We start from the raw sequence: 23,934 nt of genomic DNA, 5'->3' as shown, positions 1-23,934 counted from the left end.
ATATAGGTAGTAGCCGTAGAACGTTCTGAATTGTTCAATTTAAAATGGTTAATTTTATGTCATGTGTATTTCATTTCAATAAATTTTTTAAGTATATGATAGAGTTCAGCAAATCATCTGGGCATCAGGAATTGGAGATAAGAAGCAAGAGAAGACAAGAAATGGTCAGGAACCCAGTGAAAAGTTTGACTAGGAGATACCCAGGAACAGCAGCAAGAAGCAACTTGATACTACAGCAACCTGATACCTCGCTCTATTGGTTAGTGTACAGGTAAAAGCTGCTGTAACTAAGAAACCCCAAACACAGTAAATTAAAACAAATAGAAGTTATTTCTCTCTCATACAATAGTTTAATGGTGAGCAGTTTGGGACTGAGAGTGGAACACTGCGGTCCTCACTCAACATGAGGCTTCCATCCCCAAGATCAAAAAGAGTGCTACAGCTCTCACCATCTCCCAGCTAGCGAGAAGGAAAAAAGGGTAAGAGAAGCACTGTGTACTCTTTTTACAGACATAACCTAGAAGTGGTATTCATACCACTCCCACTTAGACCCCACTGGTTAGAACTTAGACATATGGCCACATTTAGTTGCAAAGGAGACTGGGCGGCTATGTGCCCTGCTAAAACGCAGGTGTTCTATCATTAAAGAAAGAATAAGATAGTCAATATTGGCAACTAACAGTCTCTTCCATTCTTACCTCAGATTTTTTTTTTATTTTTTGTCTTATTAAACAAAAAACTTATTCCAAAGCCCAGCTACCCTGAGGCTTGCAGCTATTGTTTGTTGGAACCTGCTGGCTAGCATAGAAAAGAAAAGCAAGACAGTTATGGATAGATGCCCTCTGTTTACCTCACTACACTGACCAATATCACAAGACTACTTATGCACCTTTTGTGACTGAGTACTTATGGTATAAATAAAAGGTGCTATAAAAAAACAAAACAAAACAAAAGACAGTGAGAGCTGTCTCTGTGCAATACTAGGCCAAGGGGTACAGAAAAAACAAAGCAAGGTTTCTGTCTTTAAAAAACTTCCAGTCTTGGGCTGGCTGGTTATTACCTCAGTTGGTTAGATCATAATGCAGCAAGATAATTAACAGAGAGACATATAAAGTACAAAAGGAGAATAACAGTGGAATAGACTGCCTGTCTATGGGAAGGGAGATGAGAGAAAGCTTTAAAAGGTGGTGACACTGGAGCTGAGTATTGAAAGATGAGGAGTTTATCAGATAGAAAAAAAGCAGGAAGACATTCCAAGCAAAATGGAAAGCACAAATAAAAGCAGAGAAAGAGAGATGTTTGCTGAAAAGATAACATGCAGAACCCAGATCATGAAGTGCCATGAACACAAAACTGAGAAGACTGGATTTCAGAAACTGAGGAATGGGAAAGCAAGAGACTTCTAAGCAGGAGTGGGCCATGGTTAGAATGACTTGTTATAAAATTAACTCTGGCAGCCAACTGAAATGATGGATAAAAAGGGGATATGCCTTGGATTCTCATCCCTGCTGCTATGCTTAGTCCTATCCTTAACTCCCCAACACCACCACTGATAAGCCAGGCACTTGCAGAAGGAAGGCAGTAAAAGAACCTCAGGCCAAGTCCTACAAAGACTCAGGCAGGACAAGGTTTGTTTGTTGTTTATTTTAATCTGTTTTTATTGAGGAGAAATTCATATAACATAAAATTAACCATTTTAAAGTGAACAATTCAGTAGCATTTAGTACATCACAATGCTGTGCATCTACCGAGGTTCTTAGTTTTTGACAATGTCCAGGAAAACCACAGGTGATTTCACCGAGGTCAGGCTTCATCCAGTCCTCAGGCATCTGCTGAGACTGATATGCCAGATACTTTTGGCTCTCAGCAAACATCTGCCTTAGAGTCCCTAGACTGCCATACTCTTTTCTAACCTTTCCTGACCTCGGCTCCCCTGGGAACACAGGTCATGACTAAAGCAAACTTGACCATGTCTATCTCTTATTTAAAACTTTTCAATGGTTCTGCTTTGCCCAAAGAATAAAGTCTCAAATCCTAGAAATACAAGGCTCTCTATAATCTGGCATCTCCTTGTTTCCCTAGCCTCATCTCTCAAATATGTTGCCCTAAAATTCTTTCCTCTCATATGCTTCCCTTTCTACCCATGGCTGCTCAAACATGCTTTTTTTTTTTTTTTTTTTTCTTTCACCCTAGAAATGATGTTGTCACCTCATATACTTTCCCCAGAGGTTTACCTTACCCTGGAGAAAGTTTTCACCATATTTTCATTATTCCCTGGGAACAGCTCTGATCACACTCTCATTTCATCCTGGGGAACATCTGATCCACACTTCACTATTCACTATTCTCTGAATATATCATTGACCATATAATACCACAGGATGTCTGTTTTCCACCTCTTACTAAGAACAGCCTTACCCTGAGTACATCCAGTTCTGCTCCCTCCATCTGGGTCTCTTATAAGCCCAGGGCTTTGCCAGGCCTCTCATCCCAAAATTACTGGTACCTGGGACTTAGAAGGAAGATATACTATACCCATACCCCAGTCAGCTAGGGGATTGGATCCTGATCTTATTCTACCTCACCTCCTTTCCAACAGAATCCCTGAAATAACATGCCTCTATTAGGATGGTATTTGAACCCAGCCTAATTTTACCCTGAAGATATCACTGACCCCAGTTTCATTTTACTTTGGGAACAGCTCTGGCCTTGGCCTCCCCAATCACCACACCATGAAGAAAGTCATACCCCAGCATACCCTGGCGATAGTTTGCATTTTGGCCTTGGCTGACACTAAACCCAGGAAAGAAAAGCAACATGAAGCAATTGGCTCAAAGTAACCTTAGTACTATCCCAAACTAGGGAAAGAAGGTCTCTCAGGGGGATGGGGGATAGGGAGGAATCCAAATCACCATAAAAGTTCCCTGACTTTCTGTGTATACAAGACAAATGTGTGCCAAATGGTGCACAGGAAGATCTCACACAGAGTTTTTTCCAGGTGTGTTTTAAGTTCCCAGATGCAGCAAAGTCACAAATATGAATGTGTTCCTAAGTGAGTGAGTGACCAATGTCCAATTCAGGACATTCAGACTTAGGCTTTCTTCTGGCTTCTAGGCCTATGGTTTCCACACTCCATTCAACAGCAAAGGACATCATCCCTCTATAACATTTTATTTGAGCTTGACATGCATTAATTAAGCAGAACAGATTAGACTTTCCAACTTTTTAGCCATGCAATCTTGAGTAAATAACTGCCCCCATTTGTGGTAAATGGGAATAACAGCGGTATCCTGCGGGGCTGTTGTGAAGAAAAGTAAATAAATACATATAAAGCATCGAGAAATATACCTGGCCCAAAGTAGATTTTTTCATTCAACAAAAATTTACAAAGTATATGCTATGTGCCAGTTAGTATTCTGGACACTGAGGATTCAACAATGGACATAAATCCCTGCTCATGTGGAACTAACAGGGGGTGGGTGGGTCAAGATGGAAGACCTGACAAATAAATATGTCAGATGGTGATAAATGTTGTGGAGAAAAATACAGAAAGAGGTTATGGTGTGCTGTGGGGGAGGGCTTGCTATTTTTAAATAGAATGATGGGAGAAGGACTTACTGAGAAGATATTTGACTAAAAGATGTGAAGTAAACAAGGAAATGAGCCATGCAGAAAGTTAGGGAAAGAAGAAGGAACAAATGCAAAGGCCCTGAGACAAGAGTTCAAAGAATAATAAGAATGTCAATGGGACAGAGTGGGCAGGTGGAAAGAAGATGAAGATAAGACAGGTAACTGGAAGCCACGTCACATATGACCTTGTAGACCACTCTAAGGACTTTAGCTTTTTCTCTGAGAGATATGTGAATCCACTGAACAATTTGAACAGAAGAACTATACAATTTGAAATTATATTTGAAAAGGATCACCCTGGCTGCTCTGTTTAGAACAAACTGTAGTCAGGCCAGGGCAAAAGCAGGGAAACCAGTAAAGAGACTATTATATCACCAAGAAAGAAACAATGATAGCTCAGACCAGGGTATAGAAGCAGAATAAAAGGTGTCTAAATTTTGGATATGTTTTAAAGGTAGAACCGACAGGATTTGCTGACAGATTCAATACAAATGTGAACTTATTAAGTTTAAAATGCCTATTTGACATCCAAAATGTCAATTAAGAGGAAAAATATACAAGGCTAAAATCAGGGAGAAGTCTGAGCTGGAAACACACATTTGAGAGTTTTTGATAAATGGATGATAACTAAAACTATGAAAGTAGCCTTTAAATGCAATGAGAACCATCCATGCATTCCTGGGATGAATCCCACTTGATCATGATATATAATCTTTTTGATATGTTGCTGTATTCTATTTGTTAGTATTTTGTTGAGGATTTTAGCATCTAAATTCATCAAGGATATTGGCCTGTAGTTTTCTTTTTTTGTTGCATCTTTGTCTGGTTTTGGTATCGGGATGATGCTGGCTTCACAGAATGTGTTTGGGAGAATCGTTCCTGTTTCAATTTTTTGGAATAGTTTGGAAAGAACTGGTATTAATTCCTCTTTAAAGGTTTGGTAGAATTCAGCAGTGAAGCCATCTGGTCCTGGGCTTTTCTTTTTTGGAAGATTTCTGATTACTGCTTCAATCTTGTTGCTCGTTATTGGTCTGTTCAGCTTTTCTATGTCTTCTTGGTTCGATCTTGGTAGTTTGTATGTGTCTAGAAATTTATCCATTTCCTCCAGATTTTCAAATTTGTTGGCGTATAGTTGTTCATAGTAATCTCTAATGATTCTTTGTATTTCTGTGGTATCAGGTGTGATATCCTCTTTTCCATTTCTGATTTTTGTTATTTGGGTCTTCTCTCTTCTTTTTTTAGTAAGTCTGGCTAGTGGTTTGTCTATTTTGTTTATCTTCGTAGAAAAACAACTTTTTGTTTCATTGATCTTTTGTATCATATTTTCGGTTTCTATTTCATTGCATTCTGCTCTGATTTTAATTATTTATTTATGCCTTCTAACTTCTGGATTGGATTGTTCTTGTTTTTCTAATTCCTTGAGGTGTAAAGTTAGATTGTTTATTTCAACATATGCAGGTCAATAAATGTGATACACCATATCAACAAAGTCAAGAACAAAAAACATATGATCATCTCAATAGATGCAGAAAAAGCATATGACAAAATTCAACAGTCCTTCGTGATAAAGACTCTCAACAAATTAGGTATAGAGGGAAGATATCTCAACATAATAAAAGCCATATATGATAAACCCACTGCCAATATCATCCTGAATGGAGAAAAGCTGAAAGCTTTCCTCTTAAGATCAGGAACAAGACAAGGATGCCCACTCTCTCCACTCCTTTTTAACATAGTATTGGAAGTACTTGCCAGAGCAATAAGACAAGAGAAAAGGGCATCCAAACAGGTCAAGAGGAAATCAAATTGATCCTGTTCACAGATGACATGATTCTATACATAGAAAACCCAAGAGACTCTACCAAAAAACTCTTAGAGCTAATAAATGAATTCAGTAAGGTTGAAGGATACAAAATCAACATACAAAAATCAGTAGCATTTTTACACTCCAGCAACAAACTAGAAGAAAAAGAGATCAAGGAAGCAAGCCCATTTACAACAGTCTCCAAAAAAATAAAATACCTAGGAATAAATCTAACCAAAGAGGTGAAAAATCTCTACAATGAGAAATACAAATCACTTCTGAATGAAATTAAAGAAGACACTAAGAGATGGAAACACATTCCTTGTTCATGGATTGGAAGAATCAATGTAGTAAAAATGTCCATACTACCCAAAGCCATCTACAGATTTAATACTATTCCCATCAAAATACCAATGACATTCTTCACAGAAATAAAAAAAAGCAATCCTAACATTCATATGGAAGAACAAAAGACACCAAATAGCCAAAGCAATCCTGAGCAAAATAAAAGTAAAGCTGGAGACATTACACTTCCTGACTTCAAACTATATTACAAATCTGTAGTAACAAATACAGCATGGTAGTGGTGTAAAAACAGACACATGGACCAATGGGACAGAATAGAGAATTCAGAAAACAACCCACATATTTACAGCCAACTGATCTTTGACAAAGGCACCAAGAACATGCTTTGAGGAAAAGACTGACTCTTCAATAAATGGTGCTGTGAAAACTGGATATCCATTTATAGAAGAATGAAACTCGATCCATACTTTTCACCATATACCAAAATCAACTCAAAATGGATTAGAGACCTAAACATAAGGCCTGAAACTTTAAAACTCCTAGAAGAAAACATAGGGGAAATGCTCCAGGATTTGGGACTGGGCAATGACTTTATGAATAATACCCCAAAAGCACAGGCAGCAAAAGAAAAAATAAACAAATGGAATTATATAAAAGTAAAAAAGCTTCTGCACAGCAAAGGAAACAATCAATAGAGTGAAAAAACATCCTACAAAATGGGAGAAAATATTTGCAAAATATGCATCTCACAGGGGATTAATATCCAGAATATACAAAGAGCTCAGACAACTTTACAGCAAAAAAACAAATAATCCTGGGCTGGCCCCGTGGCTCACTCGGGAGAGTGCGGTGCTGGTAGCGCCGAGGCTGGGGGTTCAGATCCTATATAGGGATGGCTGGTGTGCTCACTGGCTGAGCGTGGTGCAGACGACACCAAGCCAAGGGTTCCGATCCCCTTACCGGTCCAAAAAAAAAAAAAAAAAACAATAAAACACATAATCCAATTAAAAAATGGGCAAAGGAGCTGAATAGATATTTCTCAAAGGAAGACATACAAATGGCCAAAAGGTATATGAAAAAATGCTCAACATCACTAACCAGGGAAATGCAGATCAAAACTACTGAGATATCACCTCACCACAATCGGACCAGCTATTATTAAAAAAGACAGAGAATAACAAATGCTGGTGAGGATGTGGAGAGAGAGGAACTCTCCTGCACTGTTGGTGAGACTGTAAATTAGTACAGTCATTATGGAGAACAGTACTGAGATTCCTTAAACAACTACAGATAGAACTTTCATATGATCTGCAATCTCACTCCTGCGGATATAACCAGAGGACTGGAAAACATCAGGTCAAAGGGATACCTGCATTCCCATGTTTATTGCAGCTCTATTTACAATAGCTAGGGGATGGAACCAACCTAAATGTCCATGGATGGATGACTAGATAAGGAAATTGTGGTATATATACACAGTGGAATACTACTCAGTCATAAAAACAGAATGAAATTTTACCATTTGCAACAACATGGATGACCCTGGAGAAAATTATCCTAAGTAAGGGCCGGCCTGTGGCTCACTTGGGAGAGTGTGGTGCTGATAACACCAAGGCCACAGGTTCGGATCCCTATATACGGATGGCTGGTTGGCTCACTTGGGAAAAGAAAAGAAAATTATCCTAAGTGAAACAACCCAGTACAGAAAGAGAAATATTGCATGTTCTCACTCATAACTGGGAGCTAGAATCCATAAATAAACAAATGAACAATAAAGAGAGACAGAGAGAGAGAAAGAAAGAAATAACAATCACAGTAATACGTTGAACTTTTAGAAAACTAGAGGTGGAAAGGGGGAGCAGAAGGGTCGAAGGAGGGGTGCTAATGAGGAATTGGTCAATGGATACAAAGAATGATTGCATATTGTAATGGTGAATAAGCTAACTATACTGCTCTAACCACCACACGTTCTACGCAATTATTGAAAGTCAACGTTGTATGTATATATGTATATATATACATATATATGTATAATTTTAAAAAACGTATGTATAATTTTAAAAAAATAAAAATTTAAAATTTAAAAATTAAAAAATGCCATGAGATGATCAATAAATGAAGTCCCCAATGAATAGTACCTGCTATTATAACCCCCCTTTTTTTTCTTAAGGTGTTACAGATACTTACCAACTCTTATATACTTCAGCACCCAACCTCTAACCCCACTCCTACCCCTCAAGAAAATCTAACTTTCTGGTCTTGCATCCCTCCTCACTCACTCCCTTCCTTTCTAGTTTTCAATTAAAACATTAGATAAGTGAAGGCACTGTGGTGGTAAGTGGTAAAAATATCAATTTTATAGTTAGGCTTGGGTGTGAATCCTCTCTCAGCCATTTACTAGTTCTATGACCTCTGAACCTCAATTTTCTTATCCATAAGGGGCTAATAGTACCTATCTTACCAGGTTGTTGTCTTACGGATGGTAAGGCATATATTCATTCATTTGTTTAACAAATACTTATTGAGCATCCATTACACACCTAGCACTGTGTTCAGCACTAGGGCTACAGCAGTGAATAGGCAAAGTACTGTCCTTACGGAGCTTAGAGCCTAAGGAACCATAATATTTCTAAAGGACTCAGGTAGAATTTTTTTTTTAATTTTAAATCATCTAAATAAAATAAATATGTAAAGAGCCTTACACAGTGCCTAGCAAATAGTAGGTCCTTAACAAGTGACAGTATTTATTATTTTATAACTAAAACATCATAAGCCCTCATAGAACAATACACAATAGAACTGGACAGATTTTTATAAATCAAAGGGTCCAATTCCCTCATTTAACAAATGAGCAGATTAACTGGCTCCATAATAAACTTATTCAAGATACCTATTCAGTCAGGCCATATGCCAGGTACTCAGGATACAGGGATGAGTAAAACACAGTCCCCACCTTATGTCAAGTAAATATGCAGAGGGAAAGTGACTTCCCTTAGGTAACCTAGTTGATCACTTAGACTGGAAATCATGACCTTCAATCCTTAATATTTTGCTCTATCCACTAATCCAAAATTTTTCAATTCAAATAATAATACTTTTCAAGAAGAAGCCTACTATGTGCCATGTGCCAAAGAGCCATCCTACAACTCAGCAATTCCTCACTAAAATAGCTTGTCAAAAAGGATAAGCACCTCTGGGCTTGGAGGTTGATCCTTCTTTTCTCTGTAAATAGTACACAACAGACAGCAGCTATGACCTCAGAGGCCCTGATAAGAAGTTACAGAAAGATGGAGAAAAATAAAGTGAAAGCCTGCAGCCACCAGAGCCACTAGCTAAGCAGAGAGAAGACAGAGCAAGGCCAGATCAAGACCTTCCTGCCTCATTCCAGAGATTAAGTCATGTTCTTTGCAGGCTAGCATCAGTTCCAGAACTCTACTTTTGTCCCTCTGGGTGATCCATCCCTACCCCCTTCAAAGACCCTCTTTAGAGTCTCAACATTGAGTTCCTAATGGAAAAAAATAGCACTGTTAAGTAAAAAGAGCACACCTTGGGAATTTTGCACACACTGCTGAAACTTTGGCTCCACCACTAACTAGCTCTATGTTTCTTAACTCATCTGTTTCTACATCTGGAAAATGGTGACAGTACTTACTTCTGGGAGTTGTGGTGAGCATTAGAGAGGTATCTGATGTGTCTATATGTATCTAGAAAAGTGCCTGGCGCGCAGCAGTTAGTAAGTGGTGCTATGCTTACTTATTATTAATCACAAAGTCTCCTTTGTCTACACTCCCACACACTAGTGACTGCAGGCTTCAGCAAAGAAGCACAATTTAGGGCTCCCACAGTAATATGGAGTATTCAGAAAGATGTGGCACCTTCACTGGCCACATTTCTCAATCTCTCCTCCCCTCAACCAATACCAGCTCAGGTCTCCACTCCACTTCCCCAATTATGAAAAAATAAAATCTTTGAACCTGCCTGCCCTGCCTCCTCTTGAAAATACCTCCCTCTTTCCTTCCTTCCCTCACCACTGTATTTCTCAAAAGAGAAGTATTTTGTTGCCTCTACATCCTCACCTCATATTCACTCCCTAAACCACAGCAGTCTAGCTTTCATCCCCACCCCTCCACTGAAACTGCTGTCACCAAGGTTACCAATGACTCAGTAGCCTCAGTTCAGTACTCAGCCTACTTGTCCTCTGCTGCAATAAACACTATTGCCTTCTTTTAGAAATTCTTCTCATTCCTGGCTTTCCAGACAGTACCTGCTCCTACCTTTCTGATCGCTCCTCCTCGGTCTTCCTTCCTAACTTCTCTATCTCCACATATCAGAGTTCCCCTGGGCTCTATCCTCAACCCTCATTCTTTCCCCATTTTATAGATTTTACTCAGGTGATCTCATCTATTTCTATAGTTTCCACTATCATTTAAATGTCATCATTTCCATATCTATATTCCTACCTCTCCCAGGAGCTCCAAAATTCTTATCTTCTCCCCCAAGTACCAGACATGTCTTCTGGATGTCACCCATAATCATCTCAAAACCAACATTAACATCCTCAGACCAGCTCTCTCTCGTATTCCATGTGTAACGGCATCACAGTGATACCCAGTCACCCAGCATTACCTCCTTTACCAACTTCAGTCACACAATTTAAATCAACCCCCATGATCACTGCCCTTGTTCGAGTCTCACCATCTGCTACTGCAACAGTCTTCTGGCTGGCTTCCTTGCCTCTAGTTTTAATCTATCCATTCTAACCAGAGGCACGAGAGAGAGATCTTTCACTCCTATCATCTCACTCCCCTTATTAAGTGTCTATAGTAAAGCTCAATTCCAATAGGATTTAAGCTCTTTATCACGAAATACAAGGTAATGTAGGATCTGGCCCTTCCCATACATCCAGCTTCATCTCATGCCACTCCCTCCAAGCAGCCTAACCTCTAGCTCAAGGAACAACTGACCAGTCCCTGAATATACTATGTACTTCCATACTCACACTTCCCAGAATGCATTCCAGGGCCCTCTCTGCCTGACACACTTCTGGTCACCTTTAGAGATCCAGCTTAAATATCTTTGATGCCTTCCAAGACTCTCTCCTGCTGAGCATTTAGACCCTCCTTCCTCCTTCCTTTCTCTCAGTACATTTTCTATGATCCTTTATTGTAGCGTTTGTGACACTTTATTGAGTGCACTTGCTTATATGCTTCTCAGTAATCTATGGGCTGCTCATGGACAGGAACTTTGTCTTTCATATCTCTGTACCCCAGCCCACTTGCCTAGCCTCTCCGGATGAACAACCAGGCTATCAATCCTACCAGGGGATACTCCCCCTATATCAGGAGAGCAAACTCTAATAGCAACAAGAAGTCTTTTTTTTTTTTAAACTTTTTATTTTTTGTCTTTTCGTGACCGGCACTCAGCCAGTGAGCGCACCGGCCATTCCTACGTAGGATCCAAACCCGCGGCGGGAGCGTCGCTGCGCTCCCAGCGCCGCACTCTCCCAGTGCGCCACGGGCTCAGCCCGCAACAAGAAGTCTTAATAGGTTCAACTTCCCCTCTTGCAAATGCTTCCAGATGCTGCTTGGACTGTGACCCCAGAGGTGCTAATCCTGACCTGATTTCTGGGCCCCTCTGCCTGGAAGATCCTGTTCAATAGGAAGAGGAGAGCTCCCTTAAGATTAAAATTCTTTGGAAAATGACTTTTAAAATGGGCTGAGATTACAGGTAGGACTGGCAACTAACAGATCCATCTCAAGAAGTAATTTGTGAAATAACTACAAGACCTTAATACAGCTTCAAAAGCAAATGGGATGATTACTACAACAGCCTGTGGCTGTCTTCCTGCCGTCAATTCACCCCTTGGGAAATTGCCCTGCACCACTCTACTTAGAAGTTGCTTCAATAAGCTTAGTTGGTTAGAGCATGATGTTATAACACCAGTGTCAAGGGTTTGGATCCCCTTACCAGCCAGCTGCCAGAAAAAAAAGAAAAGAAGTTGTTTCATTAGGCAGAAATCTATGATGGTGTCTCACTGCCTAAAACTGTATAGCATGGTGAATAAGAGCAAGAACTCTGAAAAATATCACCTAGGCCTGAACCCCAGCTCTACCACTTATTAACCATGTAAGTTTGGGCAAGTTATTTAAGTTCTCTGGGCCTCAGTTTTCTTGTCTATAAAATAGGAAAATAATAATATCTACTCTCATAGGGTTGGTATAATGATTAAATAAGCTAATATAAAATAAGCTAATAATAAAGACTAAATAAGTTTAGCATTAAAAATGCTAAGAATAGTGTCTGGCACTTAATAAGAACTCAGTAAATTATATATAAACATATTCAGATTTTAAGTACCTCTGTCATTCATAGCCTGAGATATGAACTGTCACTCTGTCCCATTTCACACTCTACAATCCACCAGCTCCCAATCTTTTCAACTTCTAACTTTATCATTTATGATCCTTTGCCTCCATCCACAGCACCAATCACCATCTGCCCAGCTCCTCCCTCAGCCTTTTGTTGCAAATTCTCTCTCTGGCAATGCTACCTTCAGCTGCCCAGGAAATTGCTCCCTGAGTAGTGTCCCATAGATGGAGCCATGCCTAAGAGCAGTACAGGATACTACCTTTTCCTGATCATTCTATTCTCTATGTTTGCTCCTACCTGCACTCAGATCATTTTCACAATCCAAATGCTTGAGCTTCTGCAGTGTATAAGCCTTAAACAGAGTTTTAAATACTAATTAAACCAGACCATCTCCAAGAAGTCTACTAGACTACAGTGACTCATACAAATGTCTGCCTTCCCTCAACTACTAGTCTTAATCTGTAATTTACTCTTCCACACTCACATCATCTAATCATCTATACTAGATTAACTTCCATGAGACAGTGTCTGGTTTTCCATCACTACAGTCCCATTACCATAGAACAATGACTGGATCGTAGTAAATGTTCAATATATATTTACTTGTTTGTTTGTTTTTGGCAGCTGGTCTGTATGGGGATCCGAACCCACGCCTTTGGTGTTATAGGGCTGCACTCTAACTGACTGAGCTAATCAGCCAGCCCTTAATAGATATTTATTGAATGAAATCATTCTAATCCAACCTCTTCATCTTTCTATGAGAAAACCAAGGTTCAGAAAGTAAAAGTACCTCACTCAAAGCCATAAAGCTGTTAATAGCAGAGTGGGTACTGGAATCCAAAACTCTGTAAGACTGAAATATTGAATACAATCCCCTCCTCCACACACATACACACACATACACACACACCTGCTTCCGGGCCAGCTGCAATTACTAAGGAAGCAGACAGAAAGTTCCCTGATTAAATTCAGTGTTGTTTCCTCAAGGAGAGGTATTTACCTACCTCTTCAGAAGCAGAAGACTTAGGTGCTCAATTAGCTAAATCTCCTACTACTGAGTCTGGGACATAACCAGGGACTGGTACATTAACCAAGATCTCCAGCTTTCAGCAATAATAACCTAGTTTTTGAAAACAAGGGGACCTCTGGAGGTATCTTGCCAGCTGAAGAACAGCTTGCCATGCTATTTCCTCAAGTACTACTAACAGAAAAGCAGGGTTCCACGGTGTGCTCATTTACCTAATTGTGTTTCATGGAACATTAGTGTTCTATGAAATGTCCTTAGGTGTTTTTTGAGGTTAAAAAAGATTCCATGATCAGAAAAATGTAGAAAACCCTGCATATCTTTCTTTATCATATTAAAGGCTCCTAGCTTTTCCTAACTTGATCTCAAAGGTCTTTTATTGAGTAACACCTGTTGTCATTTCATGTGTTACTGACATTCTGAAGAAAACTTATTTTATTTTTATTTTTTGTTAGAACACTTATTTTAAAACAGTGCACCATACAAATACACAAAGGTACTGTTATTCCACATTACCCAGAATAACAGGACCCTAAAGTATTAGAGAATACCCAAACAACTAAAATTACATTACTTTCTCCATCACAACAAGCTTCGGGGAAAAGGAGGAAAACAAAACAGTTTCACAGGAGGCCAGCTTCCAGCCTATCCAGTGACAATGTAGCAGAGGAAAGACTTTTATCATATAAAGGCCTTTATCAGATATAGTATTTCCAGGGGCTGACCAGAGATGACTTTAGAGAGTCCAAGCCAGATTGGGTTGCCACCAGATACAAAGCCACTTGACGGCAACTAATATGGTTTGAATGTTTGTCCCCTTCAAAGCTTACATGGAAGATTAATCCTCAATGTGGTATCTGAAAGATGGAGCCTTTCAGAGTTGATTAAATCATGAGGATTAACCCTTTTATGGATTAATGGTTTAAGAGGTTAACAAAGAGTAGACTGGTGGCTTTATAAGAGCAGATGAGCACATAAAAAAGCACTCTTGCCATTCTTGCTATATAATTGCCTATCACCACAGGACTCTGTAGAGCTCCTATCAAGAAGTACTTCACCAGAAGAGCTCCCTGGACATTGGACTTTCCAGCCTCCGAAACTGTAAGAAATAAATTTATATTTCTTTATAAATTCCTGAGTTTCAGGTATTCAGTTATAAGCGACAGAAAACTAATACAGCTGCCCTCCTGAAAACAATTAACTTAGTAGTTTTTACTTTGACAGAATCTTAGGCCTGAAAGGAATAATTTGAAATCCCTTACACTATACCCCACCCCCACCTTGTTGATGATAAGAGGCCCTAAGAGAGCCTAGTTTCATCTGTCCACACTTGAGCTGGACATGGGAGAAACACAGGTTAGAAAATATAATTATAATGGTTTACATTAGAGTATCTGAGATACCAACTTTTCTGGGAAGCTTTCCCTGACAACTTCCTCCACCACCAATGATAGGAGTTCCCCCTAAACTCCCACTACCCCTATCTCTCTATCCCTATTCTCCCATTCCCTCTATCATAGCAGTGAGCATCATCAAATTATGAGTTCCATGAGGGTAGAAATTACTAAATCTTATGCTTCCTTGTATCCCTTGTACCTAGCGTTGCATCTGTAGCTCAGCCAAAATTTTTTAGAATAAATAACTATCAAAGAACATGATATAGGGCCGGCCCGTGGCTCACTCGGGAGAGTACGGTGCTGATAGCACCAAGGCCCCGGGTTCGGATCCCATATACGGATGGCCGGTTCGCTCACTGGTTGAGCGTGGTGCTCACAACACCAAGTCAAGGGTTAGGATCCCCTTACCGGTCATCTTTTTTAAAAAAAAAAAAAAAAAAGAACATGATATAATGATGGAAAGACACGAGCTTTAAAGTCCAATAGACTAAGATCTGAATCCAGGCTCAGCTACTTCTTAGTTCTATGATCTTGGTTAAGTCACTTAACCACTATGAGGCTCAGTTTCCCTATCATACAATGCAGATTAAAATTTTTTTAGTACATAATGTTGTTAAAAAAAAAAAAAACTAAACTAAACACCTTATACAATGCCTAGTCCATAAAAATTCCTCCTTTCCCCTTGTTCTACATACACTGGTAGAAAGAGCATTACTCTGGGAATCCAGAGACTCGTTAGCCACAACCTCGGTTAACTGTTTCTCCTTTCTGGGCTTCAATTTCCTCATCTACAATTCATAGGACTGTTGGTTCTGAACAGTTAAATAAAACATGCTTGAATGGCTAAAAAGTACTATACAGATGGAAGAAATTTTTGTCATTCCACCTATTTGGCTTTTAAAATAAGGCCTGACTCACAGTGCACGGAAATGTCTTTATGCTCAAGGAAGAAGACTAATCTCTCAGAGGTCTAATTGCTATAAAGAGAGGGAGTATTTGCACTGTCACTAGGAGAAAGAGCCAATCTCACCAAGGAGCTGAGGTAAGGTACTGCCAAATGGCTTTGCTCCAGGAGGCCCTAGCTAATTAAGGCCTTGCTCCCCTGCCCTGTCTGCCTGTGACCTCCACAAAGGCTAGGGAACACCAAGTGCTCCACAGCAGCTCTTCTCTTGGCCAGAGTGACATAAGGTATCGCCAGCCACAGATCAGCCAAGGCTATTGCTAAGAGATTTCTGCCCTTGGCCTTCCTTAAAACAGAGCCAAATCAAGGAGCCTTTTGCTCTTTGTCCTGAGGTTATCAGCTCAGGATTCCTAGGAATCAACCCTAAACACAGCTACCAGGACACTGGGCCTGGGACATCTCAGATACAACACAACTGACGCCTGACCGGCCAGGCCCTTTGGACAGATAAGTATCCCCTTAGGCTGTAGAATAAGAGGAAAGGAAAAGGGACTGGTCATCCCATGCTCAGCTAAGAGTGTATAGTCACAGATTTCCTAAGGTCACTTTTCAGGCTTTTTTTCAGGCTGCATAGGTCCCAGGGACTTCATCACTTCCTTTACTCATTAAAGCAGAACTCCTACTCTGCTCTTGGGGTTCCCTCCCTTAAGTCTGGCTCTGGGGTAAGACAATCTATCCATCTCCCTCTTCAAAAGTTAAAACACAACACAGGCCGGCCCGTGGCTCACTTGGGAGAGTTCAGTGCTGATAACACCAAAGCCACGGGTTCGGATCCCTATATAGGGATGGCCGGTTAGCTCACTTGGGAGAGCATGGTGCTGACAACACCAGGTCAAGGGTTAAGATCCCCTTACCGGTCATCTTTTTAAAAAAAAAAAAAAAAAACACAACACAACACAACACAACAAAGCAAAATAGTAAGTGCTGGCCAGTTAGCTCAGTTGGTTAGAGCATGGTGCTGATAACACCAAGGTCCAGGGTTTGATCCCTGTACTGGCCAGCCGCAAAAAAAAAAAAAAAGAAAGAAAAGAAAAAGATTGACCTTGAATCTGATCAAGCCTCAAGATCCAAATACCAATTTACAGAAAATATTGGGGACATAGGAATGTCTTAAATGACACCATAAGAAGACAATCAACAAAATCCAGGAATTGGGAAATTCTTAAGGACAAATGATCAAGTACCTTCAATATGAAATTGCAAAGAAAAGAAAAAAAAAAGGTGGGAAGGAAGTTATGGATTAGAAGAAACTTAAGATTTAGATCAACTAACATGTAGACCTTTGGATGATGACATAAACAAGTCAACTTTAACAAAAGAATTCAGAGTCATTATGGGAAATTTAAGCACTAATTAGTTGATTATATTAAGGGATTATTATTTTTTTAAGCATGATAATATTTTGTTTTTGTTTTCCAATATAGACATATACAGAAAATATATACGGAAATGCTTACAAGTTAAATAATATTCCTGGAATTTGCTTCAATATAATTCAAGGGCATGGGAGAATAAGATGAAACAAGATTGAAAAGATTGGCCATGAGTGCATAATCGTAGATGGTGAGTAATAAGCATGTGGAGGTTCATTATACATATTATATTATATATATAAGGTATTATATATATAATACCTCTCCAATTTTAAATATGTTAAAAATTTTTCATAATAAAAAATGTTTTTTTTAAGTAAAAAATTAGCTAAATGTGGAGGGGCTATGTGAGACATGTGAGAGGAGCCTAGAGCTCTTCTCAATGACTCACCTCTCCCACAGTGATTCCTGAGGCACCTCTGGGAAGCTCTAGGACACGTGGAAATGTTTGAAAACCACTGCTGCATTGGAAGAAATACAGGTAGTGAGTAAGAGAAACAAATCTTAGCTCTGCTGCCTTTATAGCAATATGTCACCTCAAAGAAGTTTCCCTCTGAGCTTCATCTTACTGTTATGCAAATAGGGCTACCTCCCAGAATAGCAATAAGGATCAAATAAAATAAGAGATTGAAAATGTTTAATATTCTAAAAGTGTATATGGTCATTATTAGGACCACTTAGGAGACAACTTGCCTTTTCTTCCTGACAGTAAAGTTAGTCAACCCTTACCACCTCCTCGCCCTTCATGCCTATCCCCTCCCAATCTTCAGCAAATACACATAAATATTCTGTGAAGACATGAGAGGCAGCAGGAATTAAGATTCACTCAGTAGGCAATCCCTGTATGCCTGGCCAGCTCTGATGTATATGTGTGATGGTGGTGGGGTTTGGGAAGAAGGGTGGGAAAATGCCCTAGAAAAAGATTACTTGAAAGTTTGCCCTCAGCCTAGGATCTAGGTCTCTAAACTACTAGTCCCAAATGATTAGAAAAAAAGAAAATGTAAAAGGTACTTGTAATGAAATCCAGCCATTAGGGGGAAAAAAGTTTATTGTTAGTGACAGAGTTTAACTGTCTATTCCCGACTCAGAAATAGTAGGACCTGTCCTTTTTATCAACACTTAGACTATTTTCCTTCATAGCTCCTCATGTTTTGAATGATATTGTCTATAAACAAAGTGCATTAATTGAAAAATAACTCAACTTTTTCAGCTGTGTTTATTACCACGACTTTTTCTTTTCAAAATGTTAATCCAGATTTTAACCAACCATATACAATTATCAAAGCTTCATAACAATATTGTTATGAGCTAACATTGCTAGTGAGCAAGAAAGTGAAAGTAATCATGCAGGCTTCAAGTAGTGGGCCCTGCTACCAGTTGCTTATTTTGGTTCTATACTTGTGTCCAAGGTCATTCACTCACTAACAGGTTTATGTCCTATGGTGCCATCAACTTCCAGTCAAAGAACCAATGAGCATGAGCAAACTAGTATTCACACAGAACTGGCATAATTTTATTTATTTACTTATTTATTTTTGTGGCTGGCTGGTACAGGGATCGAACCCTGGACGTTGGTGTTAGTGCTCTAACCAACTGAGCTAACCAGCCAGCTCTAGAACTGGCATAATTAAACCAAAACCAAAGACACTTTTATTGTAGGTAAATATACAGTTTCCATCAGGCTTGTTAAAATAATGAAAGCAAATAAAATTCATTTATTCATTTGAAAACAAATATTTACTAAGCATCTCTGTCCATCCATGCTAGCTAGGCATTAGGGACAAAATGAATAATAGTCCGTGGCTTCAGCGGATTCACACAAACATATCCCTTTACTGCTTTCATGAACCCCTAAGGTTCCAGAGACCATAGGCCACCAAAATTAGGAGAGTACTGGAAGGAATGACATGTTTATTCACAAACAACTTGTCAAAAAGCAGTCTGCTCCCAGAAGTACCTCTTAAAAGCACAGCTGTACTCTGTAGATATAAGCTGCCCCATTGCTGAAAAAATGTTTGAGACCAAGGCATTTTTCTACAATTCAACAAACATTTACTAAATTTCTGTTTTATACTTGGACATCATGCTAAAAGAGGTCAGCAAACTGTAGCCCTCAGGCCAAATCCAGTACGCCTGTTTTTAGAAATAAGGTTTTATTGAAAAACAGCCATGCATGTTCATTTACATATTGTCTACAGCTGATTTCCTGTTACTACTTGCCATATGGCCTATCAAGCCTAAAGTGCTTACTATCTGACCCTTCACAAAAAGTGTCTGCTGACTTCTATATTAAACTCTGGAGGTGCAGAAATGTATCTGTATCTCAATCTCAGTGGTGGTTACGTGGGTATACACTGCTAAAAACTCATTAAGCATTTGATTCATTTTATTGTATGTATGCTATAACTTAATACTTTTTATTAATGAAATAGAATAATCAGTTATTGCCCTCTAGCAATTCAAAATCTGGTAGGAGGGCAGAAAAGTAAGTAAGTACAGTACAATAGTGATAAGAATCATAATAAAGGGCTATTCTAATTACAGCAATGGCACAAAAGAGAAAATGAACAAACTAGGTAGGCACGCAAGGCCAAATATTTATAGAGAAGATAATTAAGCATATCTTGAAGAATGAATAGGTATATGCCAGGAAGGCAGTGGTAGGGGAAGAGAGATGGAAGGAGCAGCAGATGCAAGGGCTCAGAAATTCAAACAAAACAAAACAAAACAAAAACATGACATACCTTTGGGAAATGACAAGTAGTTCACAGAAATACTTAGGTAAGGTACTTGCGGTGTCAAAAATTGAGACTGCAGGAATACAAAGGGGTAAAATCATGAAGAGTTCCATATGAGAGGTGACCATTTAATTTATATTCTAAACAGGGTCACTTCTGAAAGTAAAACAAGGCCAGAAACACAGTTGTAAACAAGGACTATCCCAGAAAAATATGATTACCCTACTTACATGCCATATTAAAGAACTTAGACTTTAACCTATAAGGTATGACAAGTTAATAAAAGTTTTTAAAAAGAGAAATACCAAGATCCATCCTTTAAAAAGAGTGTGCTTCACCATGCCAGCACCTTGGGGCCTGCCTGGGGACCCAAGGCAAGGAGAAGGGGAATGGACCTCTCTCCCACAACGAGGCACACTGAGCCAGCACCTTGGAGCCCACCCAGGGACCCGGAGCATGGAGAAGGGGACCAGACCTCTTTCCCACAACCAAGCACACCAAGCCAGCGCCTTGGGTCCACCCACGGTCCCAGGTCATGAAGAAAGGGACCAGACCACCCTCCCACAACCAGGCACGCCATGCCAGAACCTCAGAGCCCACCCAGGGACCCAGGGCATGGAGAAGGGTACTGGACCCCCTTCCCACAACCAGGCACATGGCGCCAGTGCCTTGGGGCCTGCCCAGGGACCAGAAGCATGGAAAAGGGGACCAAACACACCCCACAACCAGGCATACCGCCAGTGCCAAGGAGCATGCCAAAAACAGCACCTCCACGTGGGTGGCCCACCCCAGCCACCACAGTTACCATGACTGCTGCAAAAGCGGCTAGATGCCACAGCCACCACGCAGATGGTCCACCAACCACTGGAGTGCATTCACACAAGAAGAGTCATCAGCAGAGACAAAGAAAAGAGGATGTCTCTTTCCACAAAACCCATTTCAGAGTGACAGAAGAAGCATCTGCTCTATGATAATATTGGGGGACATGATCACATCTCTCAGCATTGGACAGATCATCTAGGCAACAAGTTAACAGAGTAACCATTATTCTTTCAGAAGGAGAGAAGAAATCTAGGGCAATTAGAGGGGGGAGGGAATGGGGGAAGGGGAGAGGTTGGACAAAGGGCATAAAGAATAATTACGATATATGCTAGTAATATTGATTTAATCAACATATCTCAATGTTCAAACCCAAAAATATGTATAATTGATTTTGATTCAATAAATAAAATAAATTTTAAAAATAAAAAAATAAAAATAAATGAAAAGAGTGTGCTTCAACTATTTATTTTATTTAAATTAACATACACATATAATACTTATTTTGTGCCAGGTATTGTCCTAACCACTTTACAAATATTATTTTTTAATCCTTAGAACCACCTTGTAAGATATATCTCCATTATATATACTATTATATCTCCATTGTTCATTTAAAAGGCACAAACCACTTAAGTAACTTGACCAAAGTTGCACAGCTAATAAGGGGCAGAGCCAGTATTTGAACCCAGGCACTCAGGCCCAAAAATCTGTGATGTTCTATTCTACCTCGGATCTTTCCTTTAATATTTACTTAGAGAATCCTGAGTCCTCAGATGGTGTTAGGTCCCTGTGTCACAGGTACCCACAGCATTCTGCACTGCTTCATAGCACTTATATTTCTAACCATTTGTTTAATAATCTCTCTTCCTCATTAGATTAAAATCTGTAAAAATCTGTACAGACAGGGTTGAAATTATACTGTTTACCACTGTGTTCTCAAAGCCTGACATTTATTAGTCCTCAATTTAGAAATACCAATAATGGCTAACATTATTGAGTACTTACTCCATGCCAGGTACTATTCTAAGAGCTTTGAACATATTAATCAATTTAAAAGAAGTTGAATAATTTGTCCAAGATCACAAAGCTAGTAGGAAGTAAAGCCAGGATTTGGGATCTAGCTCTATGCTCTTAACTTTATGCAGTACTACCTTTTTATTGAATAAATGAAAATACTAATTAAATGAGTATCCTTGGTATCTAAACAGTGCTTGGCATTCAGCAGGCACTCCAAAAGTAAATGGCTCTTGCAGGTAGGTACTGAGGAAGAGACAGCCAGCAACCACATCTTCCTCCTTTCAAAGAAGCAGCCTGGCCCACCAAAATATAAGCATATCTCCAGACCACTAGGGAGGTGGCATAACGCAGTGGTTAACAACAGAGGCTTTGAAGTTAAAACACAAAATTTTTTATTAGGTTTGAGTCCCACTTCCACCAATTACTAGGTGTGTGACTTTAGATTCCTCAACTGTAAAATGAGAACAATAACAATATCTATATCATTGGCTGCTGTGAGAATTAAATAAATATGTAATTATACCTGACACATGAATCCTCAATATACATTTGTTTTTTATCATAATAATTAGCATTATTACTAACAGTCTGATCAGTGGTGGACTTAGCTGTAGTTCAGAGTTCCTATGACTTCCTGGTAAGTCCCAGGGGACCCAAATCTTACCAGATTTGATTATTTTACAAGTTTAGAACTCAAACTGGTATTGTACATAAACAGAGTATATTTCATGGAGCTTTAGACTTCTGGCCCAATGCCTAGAGAGGTGAAAGTTCTATGGGTGGGGTCCAATCCAGTTGCTCAAACAACACCTTCCAGAAGCAAAATCAGGAAACCACTACCTCTAGTCGACCTAGCTGATAATGAAAGAAACCACACTAGAAAACACACTTAAATACAATACCTTCTTGCGCTTAAAACTCCAGTCAAATCCTTACAACCAGCCTAGGAAGACTGATTCAGTCCAGAAAACTGGCCAAAAGAAGCCAAGAGTCTCTCTCAGTGCTTCTGAGTATCTTGCTCTAACAAGGGTAATTAAAAAGTTCTAGTACGGGCCGGCCCGTGGCTCACTCGGGAGAGTGTGGTGCTGATAACACCAAGGCCGTGGGTTCGGATCCCATATAGGGATGGCCGGTTAGCTCATTGGGTGAGCGTGGTGCTGACAACACCAAATCAAGGGTTAAGATCCCCTTACCGGTCATCTTTTAAAAAAAAAAAAAAAAAAAAAAAAAAAGTTCTAGTACTAGCCAGCTGCCGGGGGGGAAAAAAAAGTTCTAAAGACTTCTGAGGTGCCAAAAATACCTTCAGCAATCTCTGTGACAAACTTAAAGCCTCCTAGATGTCCAGTCCTATATTAGGACCAGAAGGGTATGATCACAGAAATCATAGATTTGGGAGAACCAGGTGGACTTCCAGAGTTCACAACCTGGATTGTCCCCTGCTTTCAGATTGAAAATATCTATCTATCATTAGCCAAATTTTACAGATAATGCAACTGAGGTCCAAAGAGTTAAGTGACATGGCCCAGGTCAGATATCTAAGAGGCAGCAAGAAAGAAAGGATATCTAGTCTCAAGCAGTAGCAATCTTGATGAAAAGTAAGATTCATGAAACTATCAAAACACATGGTCAGATGGCAAGGAAGATTCCAATAACGAACTGTAGGTATGAAAAGGAAGAACAAGAGTTGAGGCCTCACAGTAAAAGTCCCTCCCCAATACACCCTTCACAAAGTAAAAGGGCCCCTCCTTTCTTATACAAGTCCTTAATACTTACTAACTTGTAATACCTGTTTACCTATCTCCCCACTCAAGATAGTTCTTCAAGGGCTGCCGGTGGCTCACTTGGTAGAGTGTGGTGCTGATAACACCAAGTCAAGGGTTAAGATCCCCTTACCGGTCATCTTTTAAAAGAAAAAAAAAAAAAAAGATAATTCTTCAAGGCTATGCACCTTACTTTATGTATATTACCAGCACCCAGCCTAGACAACTGCACCTTTTGCTGACTTTGAAAAGACAGACTAGCTCCATTCACTCCATAATGCTAAAAACAAGACACACGTACCCTGTTAGGTGTCTGCCAGGCCAAGAGGCCAGAACCTCAAGATAGAGCCCAGATTAAGGCCAATAGAAAGTGATTTTGACCAAGTAATTTAACTTCTTATTTTGTTCATCTGTAAGCTATGGATAATATTAATCATCTCAGAAGACTGTATTAAAAATCAAATGTCGGGCTGAGCCCGTGGCTCACTCGGGAGAGTGTGGCGCTGGGAGCGCCGAGGCCGTGGGTTCGGATCCCATATAGGGATGGCCGGTTTGCTCACTGAGTGAGCGTGGTGCTGACAACACCAAGTCAAGGGTTAAGATCCCCTTACCGGTCATCTTTTAGAAAAAAAAAAAAAAAAAATCAAATGTCCATGAAAGCACTTAACCTGGCACATAGTAGGCATTCGATGACAGCCCCCTTCTCACTCTCCCTCCATCTGGGTTCCTATAA

General features: G+C 39.7%; 1 protein-coding gene and 1 non-coding gene across 4 annotated transcripts in view; one reads left to right on the top strand and one right to left on the bottom strand.

The window, feature by feature from the left end:
• The window catches only part of STIM1 (stromal interaction molecule 1), a 224,815-nt gene that overhangs the window by 168,940 nt on the left and 31,941 nt on the right, over window positions 1–23,934 (bottom strand). The window lies entirely within an intron of this gene.
• TRNAI-GAU (transfer RNA isoleucine (anticodon GAU)) lies at window positions 16,418–16,491 on the top strand. The gene has a single exon. It is a non-coding gene; the product is annotated as a tRNA-Ile (tRNA).

Source organism: Cynocephalus volans, chromosome 4 (assembly GCF_027409185.1).
Source record: "Cynocephalus volans isolate mCynVol1 chromosome 4, mCynVol1.pri, whole genome shotgun sequence".
Lineage (NCBI taxonomy): Eukaryota > Metazoa > Chordata > Mammalia > Dermoptera > Cynocephalidae > Cynocephalus > Cynocephalus volans.
Note: the sequence above shows the minus strand (reverse complement) of the source record. Positions and strands in the feature narration are given on the sequence as shown.